Below are 15,677 nucleotides of genomic sequence, written 5' to 3'. Positions count from 1 at the left end.
AGGCTCTCTAGAAAGCATGTGCAGAGCCTCCCACCCCACCCTCGGACTCCGCGGGCCACAGCTGGAGGGACCAGCCAAGGAACCGTGGCAGGAAGAGGCCAGAGGTCAGCGGGCCTCGGCCGGAGCCCGTCAGTCGGTCCCCATTCACACACCGCCAGACGATCCTCTTGATCTGGGCAGTAGCCGCCAACCGACCGCTGAGGTGAGCCCGGTGCGCGCTTGGCTACCTGGCATGGCTGGGAACCCCAGGATCTCCTGGCAGAGGCGGGCATTCTCCTGGGCCGGGTCCGCGGGCGTCTGCGTGTGCAGGGCCTGAACCACCTTGGCCAGGACGATCTGGCACAGGTTGAAGAGGCCTGGGGGGCGGGAGGAAGGAGACGGGGGGCTGGCACCGTGTCTAGGCCGTGCTTTCCAGCCGGGCAGACCGGAAGCCCCGTTCCCTTCCCTCGGTCCGGCCGCATCTGGGTTGGCCTCCCGGGACTTGATGAGCTTGTCCAGCAGCTCCTGAGGGACGGTGCTGCCCGTGCCCCACCAAGACTGGCAGAAGCGCCAGGGCCTCACAGGGCACGGCGCCCCCGGCCCCAGAGCCTTCCCTCTGGTTCTCATCACCGACTGTCACCAGACTTGCATGCAACGTTCTTTTCTTTTCTCTTGTCTTCTTTACGTCCCTCAGCCACGCAATGCGGTGAAGCCCTGACGCTCGCTGCCGCGTCGATACACCCTGAGAACACGATGCTCAGCGAGAGAAGTCATACACAGAAGGACACACAGGGCGTGACCCCACTGAGGAGAAACGTCCAGAGCAGGTAGATCCACAGAGTCAGCGAGTGGGTTCCTGGTTGTCAGGGGCTGGCGAGGGGACGGAGTGATAGCTAAGGGCGTGAGGGACATTTTCGGGGTGACGGAAATGGTCCAAAGCAGTAGTGACGTCTGTACAGCTCAGTAAACTGTCCCCACACGCCCCGGTGCAGCCTGTGAGAGCATCGCTCTCAGGCTGAAGGGCTGACCACAGGAAGACTGAACGAGCAGTGGGTCCTGGGCCCAGACGCTCAGCTGGCGCCCCCCACGTGGGGAAGTCACTGGGACTTGCTGAGCCTCCACGGAGACTGGCAGCAGCCCCCGAGCTCACAGGGCACTGCGCCCCCGGCCCCAGAGCCTTCCCTCTGGTTCTCATCACCGGCTGTCAGCAGACTTGCAGGCAACGTTCCTTTCTTTTCTTTTGTCTTTTTTCAAGGCAACTCTTGAGCACATGTATTTAACATGCAGGGAACCAGCCCTGACTCCTTGATCTGGGTCTTCCAGCCTCTAGAGCCTCGAGGACATCCATTTCCGTTATTTACGCGCCCAGTGCCTGGGGTTTGATGATGGAAGCTGACACCGAGGGCGTCACCACGTGCGGGGTGATGTCAGTGAAAGAATCCCATGGCGAGGGCCTGCCTGAGGACCACGCACGCCCGGGCCCTCCCCGCCCCCTGCCTGCAGCCCTGCGCCTGGGAGCGGAGCTGGTGCATCGCGTGCCCGACGTCGTGGAAGTTGGTCTCCCGCTCATCATGCTGCAGCAGGGAGGGCAGGTTGGGCGTAGGCTTGGTGAAGTTGGCCACCATGGCCACGATGGCGATCTGGCAGCTCCCATCGTGCTGTAGGCAGCCCGGCTGCAGGCCGAAGCAGGCCGCGTGCCCGGACTTCCCCACCCTGTGGAGGGACGTGGATGGGGCCCCGCTTCCACAGAGGAGCCCCGGCCCACGGCCGACAGGTTCCCCCACGCACGCACCGAGGATAGAGGTCAGGTAGAACTTGCCGATGGATGACCTTGCCCGAGGCCGCGTCCCAGACCGTTTAGAGCCTCACGTCTTCGTGACACATGCTGGTGCCCTCCTCCAGGTCGAAGGTCAGCCCCAGCAGCTGCTGGGAGATGCCCAGCAGCCCGCGTGTGAGCGCCTGCATGGGGAAAGCCTCATTGAGCAGGTACTGGTCCACGTGGTAGCGCGTCTCCTCCCCCTGGTTCATGTAGTAGCGCAGGTCCCAGGCGTTGATGGGGCCGTCAAAGTGCAGGCCCCGCCTCTGGCACTCGGCCTTCTTTAGCTCCAGGATCACGGCCGCTCCTGCTCCCCGAGGGGCTTCAGCTTCTGGGCCAGCTCTCCTGCGGGCGGAGGGGAGAGGCTCGGCTACGTCCCTGGGGCGGCCCCCCAGCCACCCCCGACCCTGCGCCCCTCGAGGCAGAATGAAGGGTCTGGGAAGGTGACCCCCAAGGGCTGACACAGTGGGGTCTCAGGCAGCACCACGTCCGGTCAAGGTCCGCCTGACCCCGTCCCCACTGGGACTCAGGGGGAGGCGGTGTTACCTAGGACAGTGGCCACCACCTGGCTGGTCTTGTCCATGTTCATTTCCAGCACGGAGTCGGCATGCGTGCGGAACCCCAGCAGGCGGGACTTCAGGGCCTGCAGCCTCACCAGCTCCCTGAGGATCACGCAGTTCTCCTGGAACCCAGAGACGGAAGGCGCTGGGGACCGAGGGCCACACCCTCCCCGCGGGCCCCGGGCCAGGTCTCTGCAGGCGGGCAGGGCTCCCAGGCCACTGGTGGGCACAGCCAATCCCCCTCCCTCCTCCTCCTGGCCCGGATTTCTAGACACTTTGGTGCTGTCCTAACACGTGGTCTTTATTAACACAGGTCCTTTTGGAACCGGAAACGGCATGAACGTGATGGGCTCTAAGGCCAAGGGCAGGAAGAAATGCGGCCAGTCTTTCCAGGAGCCACCAAGGGGCCTCCCCGGGCTCAACAAGACAAACACGGCTGCCGTGCAGACAGTAGCTCAACCCCACGGCACCCGAACACCCAGCCCCTGGACGGTGAGACACCTGTTGCTGCAGGTGGCCCGTGGCTCACTGATGAGGCCCGGCCCCAGGTGTACGCCACCTTCTCTGGGGCCACCTCTCCGGTCTGCAGTGGGGTTCTCCTGGGAGCCCCCAGTCACCACAGGACCAGCGTGGCCTGTCTGTAGCCCAAGAAGGTGGGGACACAAGACTGTTCCCCATGCCCCCCGCATCACCCGCGAGGCCGAGCGAGCACCAGTGGTGTCTTCGGGGAAGATGAAGGGCTCACGCACAGCCCCCATCTACAGAAGCACAGACTGCAGCCACATGCGCTATGGAACGAACACAAGTGTCCATGCAGGACCTGACGTCTGAATGTCAAGGCCATGCCCGGGCCACAGTGAGAAGGTGCATCCCCCATGCAAGCCACAGAGAGGGGATGGGGGGTCCATCTGCGATTCTGAGCTCATCGGGTATCACCCCAGAGGGAGAGGGAGAGGGAGAGAGGTAGACAGAAGTACAGAGGGAGAGAAAGAGAGAGGGAGGGAGAGATGTCTCTCCCTTCCCTGGGGGTTCTCTAGTGCAGCCAAGGCTGAAAACCACTGCATTTTGGGAGATGGGTCCTCGTGGAAGAGTTAAATAGTAGCTCATGGCATTATCGACACATACTAAAAAGGCCCCAAATCTTGGGGAGTCAGGGAGGGGAGTGTCGGCTGCCTCGTAAATGAGGAGAGATTGGGCATCAGGGGAGGTGCCTGTGCAGCCTGCGCCCAGGGCCCCGCAGACTTCATCTCCCAGCGGTGGTCCTGGGCTGGAAGTCAGCGGGGAGGTCAGGCTGTCCAAGCATCAACGTTGACTTCAGGGCTGATCTAAAAGGCGCCTGGTGTTTGTTGAAGCAGAAAAAAGAGAAAGCAGTAGGGAGAGGATGGGAGTGGGAGGGAGAGGGAGCCCCCCTCCTCAGCACTTCTACCTCTCTCCCTCTCTCCCTTTCTCCCTCTCGCCCTCTACCTCGCTGCCTCTCCCTCTCCCTCTCCCTCCATCTCTCCCCCTGCCTCTCTCCCTCCCTCTCTCCCTGTCTCTCTTTCCCTGTCCCTCTCTCTCTCTCCCTCTTTCCTTCCCCCTCTCCCTCTCCCCCTTTCCCTCTCCCTCTCCCCCTCTCCCCCTCTCCCTTCCTCTCTCCCTGTCCCTGTTTCCCTGTTCCACACGCTCTGGCTCTACCTCTTTCCCTCTCCCTCTCCCTCCACCTCCTTCCCTCTCTGGAGAGGGAAGGAGGTGGAGGGAGAGGGAGAGAGAGATGGAGAGGGAGGGGGGAGAGGGAGAGAGAAGGGGGAGAGGGAGAGAGTGATAGAGGGAGGGAGCGAAAGATGTCTCTCCCTCCCTCCCTCTCTCCCTCCCTCTCTCCCTCTCCCTCCCTCCTTCTCCTCCCTCTCCCTCTCGCTCTAACTCTCCTTCTCCCTCCGTCTCTCCATCTCCCTCACTCCCTCCCAGAGAGGCAGAGATAAGGCAGAGGGAGAGAGGGAGAGGGAGAGATGGAGGGAGAGGGAGAGGGAGGGAGAGGGAGGGAGAGGGAGAGGGAGAGAGGGAGAGAGAAAGAGGTCTCTTCCTCCCTCCCTCTCCCTCTCTCCTCCTTCTCTCCCTCTCTCCCTCTCCCTCTCTCTCTCCCTGTCCTTGTTTCCCTGTTCCGGTCTCCCTCTCCCTCTGTCCCTCTCCCTTGTCTCTGCCTCTCCCTCCATCTCTCCCTCTCTGAGAGGGAGTGAGGGCGAGGGAGAGATGGAGGGAGAGGGAGTGACAGAGGGAGGAAGAGGGAGAGAGGAAGGGAAAGGGCGAGGGAAGGAGAAGGGGAGACGGAGGGAGGGTGAGAGGGAGAGTCGGAGGAGAGAGGGAGAGGAGGGAGGGAAGAAGAGACCATTTTCCCTCTCCCGCTCTCCCTCTCTCTCTCTCTCTCTCTCTCCCTCTCTCTCTCTCTCTCCCCCTCTGTCCCTCTCTCTCTTCCTCTCTCCCTCTCCCTCCATCTCTCCCTCTCCCTCTCTCCCTCTCCCTTATCTCTGCCTCTCCCTCCATCTCTCCCTATGTGGGAAGGAGTGAGGGAGATGGAGACATGGAGGGAGAGGGAGAGTTGGTGGAAGAGGGAGAGGGAGGAGGAGAGAGGGAGGGAGAGAGGGAGAGACGTCTTCGCTCCCTCCCTCTATCCCTCTCTCCCTTTCCCCTCTCTCCCTTCCTCTCCCCCCTCCCTCTCCTGCTCTCCCTCTCCCTCCACCTCCTTCCGTCTCTGGAGAGGGAAGGAGGTGGAGGGAGAGGGAGAGGGAAAGAGGGAGAGGGAGAGCAGAACAGGGAAACAGGGACAGGGAGAGAGGGAGGGAGAGGGAGAGAAGGAGGACAGAGAGAGAGGGAGGGAGGAAGAGACCTCTTTCCCTCTCCCTCTCCCCCCCTCTCTCTCCCTCTCCTCTCCATATCTCTCTCCCTCTCTTCCTCTCCCTCCCTCTCCCTCCATCTCTCCCTCTCCCTCTCTCCCTCTCCCTTGTCTCTGCCTCTCCATCTCTCCCTCTCTGGGAGGGAGTGAGGGAGATGGAGAGACGGAGGGAGCGGGAGAGTTGGAGGGAGAGGGAGAGGGAGAGGGAGGAGAAGGAGGGAGGGAGAGGGAGAGGGAGGGAGGGAGGGAGAGAGGAAGAGAGGGAGAGAGGGAGGGAGGGAGAGAGGGATAAAGGGAGGGAGGGAGAGAAGGAGGGAGGGAGGGAGGGAGAGACGTCTTTCGCTCCCTCCCTCTATCCCTCTCTCCCTCTCCCCCCTCTCTCTCCCTCTCCCCCGCCTCCTGCTCTCTCTCCCTGTCCCTCCACCTCCTTCCCTCTCCAGAGAGGGAAGGAGGTGGAGGGACAGGGAGAGGGAAAGAGGTAGAGGGAGGGCGTGCGGAACAGTGAAACAGGGACAGGGAGAGAGGAAGGGAGAGAGGGACAGGGAAGAGGGACGGGGGAGGCGGGAAGAGGGACGGGGGAGGCGGGAAGAGGGAGGGGGAGGCAGGAGAGAGACAGGGGAGAGGGAGGGGGCGAGGGACGAGAGGAAGCAGGGAGAAAAGAGAGAAAGAACACACCATCTACATTTCTGTCAAATGACACCGGGGATCCTTACACAACCAGGAGAAAATAACACAGCGAGGCTCTTTCTCAGCTGGAACTGGAACTGCAGATGGGGCCAAACACCACCAGGGTGGCCACACATGTCCAGCTGCCGCCCCAGCCCCCTGAGTTTGGTCACCAGGGCTCTTAGTGTTTGCTCCAGGGACCTGGGGTTCACCCTGTCACCCTGGAGGTCGGGCCTAGACAGCAGGGCCCCGGGCTGGACACACAGGGGGAAAAGCATCCCCACAGGACAGCTTGTGCGAGCCGATTCAGCTGCGAGATTCTAGAGGCCCGGGATCACCCTGTGGCCCATGAAACCCAGGAGCCAGGAGGGTCTTGCATCGGGATTCCTGTCCGTTGGACTGTAACGTTTATGTAAGGAATCTTGGAAACAGTGGTAACAAGACTGAATTCGAACGAGCTTTAGGATATTATGGACCACTCCGAAGTGTGTGGGTTGCTAAAAACCCTCCCGGCTTCGCCCTTGTTGAAAATGAAGATCCCCGAGATGCAGCGGATGCTGTCTGAGAACTAGACGGGAGAACGCTCTGTGGCTGCCGAGTAAGAGTGGACCTGTCGAATGGGGAAAGGAGAAGTCGAAATCGTGGCCGCCTCCTTCTTGGGGTCGTCACCCTCGAGATGATTATCAGAGGAGGAGTCCTCCCCCTCACCACAGATCTCCAAGACGGAGAAGCTTCTCCCGCAGCCGGAGCAGGTCCCTTTAGTAGATATAGGAGAAGAGAGAGATCACTGTCCCAGGAGAGAAATCGCAAGCCGTCCCGATCTTTCTCTAGGTCTCCTAGCCGATCCAGGTCAAATGAAAGGAAATAGCAGACCACTTTGCAAGAGGAGTGGTGCACAGGAAATAACTTCATTTGACAGGAGTATGTACAGAAAATTCAAGTTTCGTTTGAGACTTCTGAATCTTGATGCACTTTTTAAATGTTTTAGCTGTTCACATTTGTTTGTCTCTTGGGACAGTGACACATAAAGGTGTCATTCTCTATGGTTTGAAATGGGTCATATGAGGCATGTAATATGAAGAATTGTTTCTTTACAATGTTCTCTTAAGCAAAATTGAATTTGCTTTGAATTTTTGGTCTTGCCTAGACTGATAATAAAACTCTAACTCCTGCCCACCTAAAGTGTGATGTTTATTATTATGGAAACAACACTGGCAAACATTGAAAAGACTTTCTGTAGCTGGGATATGGTATGCAGCTGTAGTTAAGCAAGCAGTCTTTAAAAGGTGCTGTGAACACAAGCCAGCAGGTAGAAATGAAAGCCGCACCCTTACCCTAGATTAGAGGGTTAAGAATTCCACTAGTCTTCACACTGGACAAGAGGTTGTCCAGTGAGTTTAGAATCTAAGAAGTTTCAAGGAAGTTAGTTTCCCTTTGAGTTAGGTCATAAGTCCCCTCTGTGATTGCTGTACACGAATACATAGCTCTTTGTAATGTTTTTTGGAAGTTGAGATTATCAAGATACCAATGTCTTGCCAGATGAAGAGTATATTGTAGAGCTGAACTTTGAGTTACTGTGCAATTTTTTTTTCATGCTGTCATATGTTTTGTGAGACTCCTTGGGATTAAAGTTTTGGTTCCAAAAGGAACAAAGAAAAAAAAAAAAAGGATCCACCTGCCAATGCAGGGGACACGGGTCCGAGCCCTGGTCCAGGAAGATCCCATGTACCGCAGATCAACTAAGCCCGTGGGCCACAACTATTGAGCCTGCGCTCTAGATCCTGGGAGCCACAACTACTGAGCCCCCATGCCACAACTACAGAAGCCCGCACAGCTAGAGCCCGTGCTCCGAAACAAAAGAAGCCACTGTAATGAGAAGCACGTGCCCGCAACAAAGAGGAGCCCCTGCTCGCCGCAACTAGAGAAAGCCTGTGTGCAGCAATAAAGACCCAACGCAGCAAAAAAAAAAAAAAAAAAAAAAAAGACGATACTGGCCAGGTGATCAAGGGTAAAATTGTTTGTCACAAGTCCCATTGATGGTGTGTATCCTTGATGTGTGTATCCTTGATGGTGTGTATCCTTGATGATGTGACCTGAGGAGAATGACATTTTTATCTGTGTCTGGATCTTCCGCCCCAAACCCCGTAACTCCAGCCCAACCATAAGAAAAACATCAGAAAACCAACAGACAAACAAATTGAGGGGCAAAATACCTGACCAGTCCTCCTCAAAACTTTCAAGGTATCAAAACCCAGGGACGTCTGAGAAATGTCACAGCCCAGAGGAGACTGGGACAGAAAAAGGATGTTAGGGGAAAGCTAGGGAAATTCTAGTAAAGTGTGGACTTTAGTTAATAATAACGTATCCATCTCGGTTCCTTAGTTGGATAAGCATGTCGTACTAACGTACTAAAGTACTAACGTGTTGGAAATAGGGGTACTGGGTCGGGGATCCACAGCACTCTGTACACTCTGTACAGATCTTTGCAACTTCTTTGTAACTCTAAGCTATTCTAAAATTAAGCAACTACTAAACAGAGATAAGAATGTTATTTCCCTGATTTGAACATGCCTGAGTTTGTTTTCATGGTCACATTTGTGCTATCTGGATGTGTCTTGGAATCAGTAGCAAAGGAGAGTTGCCAGCCCCTGGGAAGATGCGGCTGGTTTGCAGGTGGCTTGCTCTGGAGCTGAAGACCACGGTGGGAAGTCTGCAGCCTCGGGCTGCACTTAGAACCATGGGAGGGGATGGGCCAGCTCAGTTAAGGATGGAACCTATAAATAAAACTCTTTTTCTTTTCCATTATGGCTTATCACAGGATATTGAATATAGTTCCCTGTGCTAGACAGTAGGACCTTGTAGCTTATCCATCCTATATTTAATAGTTTGCGTGTCTGCTAACCCCAAACTCCCAATCCAACCCTCCCTCCCTCTTTCTCCCCCTTGGCAACCACAAGTCTGTTCTCTATGTCTGTGAGTCTGTTTTTGTTTCGTAGACAAGTTCATTTGTGTCGTATTTTAGATTTCACATATAAGAGAGATCATATATGTGTCTTTCTCTTCTGACTTACTTCACTTAGTATGATAATCTCTAGGTCCACCCACGACATTGCTGCAAATAGCATTATTTCATTCTTTTTATGGCTGAATATATTCCATTGTATATATGTACCACATCTTCTTTATCCATTCATCCATCAGTGGACATTTAGGTAGCTTCCACATCTTGCCTATTATAAATAGTGATGCAATGAACATTGGGGTGCATGTATCTTTTCTTCCTTCCTTCCTTCCTTCCTTCCTTCCTTCCTTCCTTTCTTTCTCTCTCTCTCTCTCTTTCTCTCTTTCTTTATTTTTTTGTCACACAGCATGTGGGATCTTAGTTCCTGGCCAGAGATGGAACCCATGCTCCCTGCACCAGAAGCACAGAGTCTTAACCACTAGACCACCAGGGAAATCCCAGGGGTGTATGTATATTTTTGAATTAGAGTTTTCTCCAGATCTATGCCCAGGAGTGGAATTGCGGGACCCTATGGCAGCTGTATCTGTTCTCTGCACGTCTCACATCAACCACCTGCACTCCAATCCTTGCTCTCAACGTCATCTTCGGGGAACACAACCTGCGACAGGGACCTTGACAAGAAGAAATGGCTCAGGGAAAAGCTACCTGCACAGGGAGGAGATAGAGGCCATCGACCCTGGGGTGCGATGGGGAGAGTGGGCACAGAGATTTGTCATTTCATCCCTGATACTCAGCCCTCCTGGCTGCCCCACTCTAGGTCACCTCGGGATACAGAGGTGACCCGGTTAGAGTCCCAGCCTGTGCAGGAATCTAGGGGCACCAGCGGGTCTGAATAATATTAGTGCAGGGTCTCCCCCATGGCACTGGGGTTATTCGGGGTAGGTCATTCTCTGCTGGGGGCCCCTCCTGGGCACTGTGTGGGGTTCAGCAGCATCCCTGTCCCCACCCATTTGATTCCAGGGGCCCCTCCCCCCCAGTTGTGACAACCACAGATTTTCCCCAGACATCACCAAAGAACTGGGTGAGGCGGAAGCAGGATGGCCCTGGGTGAGGACAGCGGTGTTGAAGCAACCAGCCTGGCTTAGGGCAAGTTCTGCCCCAGTCCCGTCAGAGCCTGCATTTAGAACTGCCCCTTCCCTCTCCCACCTCCCATGCCCTGCAGTGGTCTCCGAGACATCATCCCCATGTAACAAATCACACCTTCTCAGTTTACTGTCCCCAGCACCTAGAAGAGTGTCTGCTATGTAGTAGATGCTTCATAAATACTTGCTGAATAAAGGAGTTGAATAAAGGGATGAGTGGATGAATGAATGAAGGTTACCATGGAAGGAGGGGGGAGATTCCCTTTCTGGCTCTCGGGGGTTGGGATCTCAAGTGAAAGATCCATCCTAAATAGGCTGACCAGCCTTCTGGGGTTCCCCGGAAATGAGGGTTTCCCCACAGTTCCAGCGCTCAAACCTGAGCGGTCCTGGGCAAACTGGGGGCGGGTGTTGGTCACCCTGTGTAAACACAGTAACAATTCCAACTGCAATAACAATGGCCAAGGACCTCTACGGTCTTACTGACCAGGCCCAGTTCTTTAACTGGCGGGGAAGGGTGGGCCGGGATTGGAATTCCGGTGATCCAGGGTGGGCGGGTGAGGGCACACCCCGGGCTTGTGTAGGGGAGTCCAGGAAGGTTCTGGAGGAAGTGACAGTGACACAGGAGGGAGGGAGGAGTCTAAGGAAGAACATCCCACACGACAACGTGTGCCAATGGCCCTGGGCCCAAGGTCACACCTGACCAGGGCTTGCTTTTTTTTTTTCTAATTTACTTTTTCCCACATGGATATGCAATTGTCCTAATGCCATTTATTGAAAACTCCTTAATTTCCCCACTTTCTGTCATATCAAGTTCTCATCTATCTGTTTCTGGACCTTTATTCTCTACCATAGAGCTATACGTCCCATCCTTGCACCACTAGGGCTGTTTCATCACTATAACTTTATTTTTTATTCATTTATTTCTTTGGCCGTGCCGGGCGGCATGTGGGATCTTATTTCCCTGACCAGGGATCGAACCCGCACCCCTTGCAGTGGAAGCTCAGAGTCTTAATCGCTGGAACTCCAGGGAAGTCCCAGGGCTTGCTTTGACATCCATCGAATGGTGGCAGGTGGGCACGGGGAGCAGCTGTCTGTGAGCCATCCTGTGTAGAAATGCAGGGTGGAGGGCAAGACAGCTGGAGCGGGAGGGGAAGAGGCGGGGGAGGGAGGGAGGGATGGCGGGCGGGCGAGAGACAGACAGAGAGTTTCCGGAGACACTAGCTCTGGCCTTGTCCTAGGGCATTAAAGCTGAAAATAGCTCCTAGTGCCGGGAGCCTTGGAGCCGGAACCTGGGAGCCAGGGTGACTGGTTCTCCTCCGTGGTGTCTGTGTGTGTGGGAGGGGGGGTGGGCTCTGGACTTCTCAGGCTGGGAATGGGGTGCACGGAGCAGGGACCCTTCTCTCTGGGACCCTGCGGGCCATCCTTAGCTCACAAAGCTGAGCCACTCCTGGCCCTACAAGTGGGGGGCTTATCCTCCCTGTCCCCTGGATCACACCCCGTCACACACAACTTCCCCTTGTGTGCTCCCAGCAACCAAGAGAATCTGTTTTTAAAAGATTTGGGGGAGGGGGGGTAAACATACAAACAAGAGCAGAATGGATACTTTTTCAGAATGGGAATGGCTCTGTGTAACCCCATCCCCAGGGTAACCAGAGTCCTGACCTCTAACACCCTTGACGAGTCAGCCTTGGTCTGGGCTTGCAGACCCACGGAAGCTTCCTCATCCCCTCTTTCAGACCCCGTCTCTCCCTCGGCGTCTTTGTGAGAGGCACCTGGGGAAGTGGGACTGCTAGGCTGTACTGCTGCTAGAAATCCACCTGGGCTCCACCAGGCTCCAGCCCCCCGCCCTGTGCACCTCTCTGACCCTGAGGCACCTCAACTGGTAGGAGCGGCATCACCTTCCCTCCTGGGACTTGCGACACTTAAGGGAGACACAGAAAGGACAAGCGTTTGGCTCCCTGGCTGGCAAAGAGCAGGTGCTCAATTGTCATAAGTGTCCGTATCAGTGAGGGTTCTCCAGACAAACAGAATCCATAGGGTGTGTGTGTATATACACACACACGTACATATGTACACGCATACAAAAATATACAGCTGTGTATATATGCAGTACGCATACAGACATATACACATATAGTATATGCAATACGCAAATACATATATACACACATATACATAAAATGCATAGTTTGTATATATACAGTATGTCTACACACATATACACATAATATATACAATAGACACATACATATACACTATACATACACACATATGAAATGCATAGTTTGTATATATATACAGTATGTACACATACATATAAGATATGCAATATACACACCTAGGTACGTCTATATCATACATATATACACACATACAAAGATATTTAGGTGTGTATATATACAGTATACATACATACACATAATATATGCAATACATACATGTACATACATATAGACACACATATACACCTACATATAAAAGCATGTAGAATAAAAATATATATGTACTGCCATCTATAAATTCGTCGTATATATACATACACATATCATGTGTAGGATACATACACATACATATATACAATGTATACACACACATACACACCTATATGTAAATATGTGCATGTACATACACATATAAATACATAGGCAAGTGTGTATCATTTCCTCTAAGATCAGGAACAAGACAAGGATGTCCACTCTTGCCACTTTTATGCAACATAGTTTTGGAAGTCCTAGCCACAGCAATCAGAAAAGAAAAAGCAAATAAATGGACCCAAATTATAAAAGAAGAAGTAAAACTATCACTGTTTGCAGATGACATGATACTATACATAGAAAACTGTAAAGATGCTACCAGAAAACTACTAGAGCTTATCAATGACTCAGTAAAGTTGCAGGATACCCAGAAGTCTGTTGCATTTCTACATACTAACAATGAAAGATTGAAAAGAGAAATTAAAGAAACAATCCCATTTACCATCACCTCAAAAAGAATAAAATACCTAGGAATAAACCTACCTAAGAAGACAAAAGACCTGTAGTCCAAAAACTATAAGACACTGATGAAAGAAATCAAAGGTGACACAAACGGATGGAAAGATGTTCCATGTTCTTGGATTGGAAGAATATTATCAAAATGACTATATTACCCAAGGCAATCTGCAGATTCAATGTAATCCCTATCAAATTACCAATGGCACTTTTCACAGAGCTAGAACAAAAAAGTCTTAAAATCTGTATGGAGACACAAAAGGTCCTGAATAACCCAAGCAATCTTGAGAAAGACAAAGAGAGTTGGAGCAATCAGGCTCCCTGATTTCTAACTATACTACAAAGCCACAGTCATGAAAACAGTATGGTAGTGGCACAAAAACAGAAATATAGATCAATGGAACAGGATAGAAAGTCCAGAGATAAACCCACACACCTATGGTCACCTAATCTATGACAAAGAAGGCAAGACTATACAATGGAGAAAAGACAGTCTCTTCAATAAATGGTGCTGGGAAAACTAGACAGCTTCATGTAAATAAAAAAAAAACTCAACATGGATAAAAGACCTAAATGTAGGACCAGATACTATATAACTCTTAGGGGAAAACATAGGCAGAATGCTTTGCGACATAAATTTCAGTAATATTTTTCCTTATCTCCTAGAGTAATGGAAATAAAAACAAAAATTAAAAAATGGGGCCTAATTAGACTCAAAAGCTTTTGCACATCAATGGAAACCATAAACAAAATGAACAGACAACCCATAGAATGGGAGAAAATATTTGCAAACAATGTGACCAACAAGGGATTAATCTCCAGAATTTACAAGCAGCTCGTGTGGCTCAATATCAAAAAGTAAACAACCCAATCAAAAAATGGGCAGAAGACCTAAATTGACATTTCTGCAAAGAAGACATGCAGATGGACAAGAGTCACATGAAATTTGCTCAACATTGCTAAGTATTAGAAAAAGGCAAAGCAAACTACAGTGAGATATCACCTCACACCAGTCAGAAAGGCCATCATCAAAAAATCTGCAAACAATAAATGCTGGAGAGGGTGTGGAGAAAAGGGAACACTCTTGCACTGCTGGTGGGAATGTGAATTGGTTCAGCCACTATGGAGAACAGTATGGAGGTTCCTTAAAAAACTACAAATAGAACTACCATATGACCCAGCAATCCCACTACTGGGCATATACCCTGAGAAAACCAAAATTCAAAAAGAGTCATGTACCAAAATATTCATTGCAGCTCTATTTACAATAGCCCAGAGATGGAAACAACCTAAGTGCCCATCATCAGATGAATGGATAAAGAAGATGTGGCACATATATACAGTGGAATATTACTCAGCCATAAAAAGAAACGAAATTGAGCTATTTGTAATGAGGTGGATAGACCTAGAGTCTGTCATACAGAGTGAAGTAAGTCAGAAAGAAAAAGACAAATACCGTATGCTAACACATATATATGGAATTTAAGAAAAAAAATGTCATGAAGAACCTAGGGGTAAAGCAGGAATAAAGACGCAGACCTCCTAGAGAACGGACTTGAGGTTATGGGGAGGGGGAAGGGTGAGCTGTGACAGGGTGAGAGAGAGTCATGGGCATATACACACTAACAAACGTAGTAAGGTAGATAGCTAGTGGGAAGCAGCCGCATGGCACAGGGATATTGGCTCGGTGCTTTGTGACAGCCTGGAGGGGTGGGATAGGGAGGGTGGGAGGGAGGGAGACGCAAGAGGGAAGACATATGGGAACATATGTTTATGTATGACTGATTCACTTTGTTATAAAGCAGAAACTAACACACCATTGTAAAGCAATTATACCCCAATAAAGATGTTAAAAAATAATAATAATAAATAAGTAAATGCTGGAGAGGGTGTGAAGAAAAGGGAACCTTCTACACTGTTGGTGGGAATGTAAATTGGTACAGCCACTATGGAGAACAGTATGGAGGTTCCTTAAGAAACTAAAAATGGAGCTACCATATGATCCAGCAATCCCACTCCTGGGCATATGTCTGGAGAAAAACATGGTTCGAAATTATACATGCACCCAATGTTCATGGCAGCACTGTCCACAATATCCAAGACATGGAAGCAACCTAAATGTCCACCAAAAGAGGAATGGATAAAGATGAAGTGGTACATATATACAATGGTATATTACCCAGCCATAAAAAAAGAATGAAATAATGCCATTTGCAGTAATATAGATGGACCTGTAGATTATCATACTAAATGAAGTAAGTCAGACAAAGTCAAATATAATATGATAACACTTATATGTGGAATCTTAAAATAATGATACAAATGAACTTATTTACAAAACAAACAGACTGACAGACTTAGAGCATGAACTTTTGGTTACTGGGGAGGGAGGGGTGGGGGGAGGGATAGATAGGGAGTTTGAGATTAACACGTACACACTGCTGTATTTAAAATACATAACTAACAAGGACCTACTGTATAGCACAGGGAACTATGCTCAATATTCCGTAATAACCTAAATGGGAAAGGAATTTGAATAAGTACTTATACATGTATATGTATAACTGAGTCACTTTGCTGTACACCTGAAACTAACACCACATTGTTAATCAATGATACTCCAATATAAATAAAAATTTAAAAAATAAAGATAATGAGATTCCTTTAAAAAAATAAAACATACACATCTTGACATT

General features: G+C 51.1%; 1 long non-coding RNA gene across 1 annotated transcript; it reads left to right on the top strand.

Moving 5' to 3' along the window:
* The first annotated feature begins 556 nt into the window (after positions 1-556).
* Positions 557-4,150, top strand: LOC137201795 (uncharacterized). Its single transcript, XR_010932364.1, has 3 exons — positions 557-806; positions 1,235-1,965; positions 2,669-4,150. It is a non-coding gene; the product is annotated as an uncharacterized lncRNA (long non-coding RNA).
* Positions 4,151-15,677: the final 11,527 nt, after the last annotated feature.

The sequence above is a fragment of the Pseudorca crassidens genome, chromosome 11, assembly GCF_039906515.1.
Source record: "Pseudorca crassidens isolate mPseCra1 chromosome 11, mPseCra1.hap1, whole genome shotgun sequence".
NCBI lineage: Eukaryota > Metazoa > Chordata > Mammalia > Artiodactyla > Delphinidae > Pseudorca > Pseudorca crassidens.
Note: the sequence above shows the minus strand (reverse complement) of the source record. Positions and strands in the feature narration are given on the sequence as shown.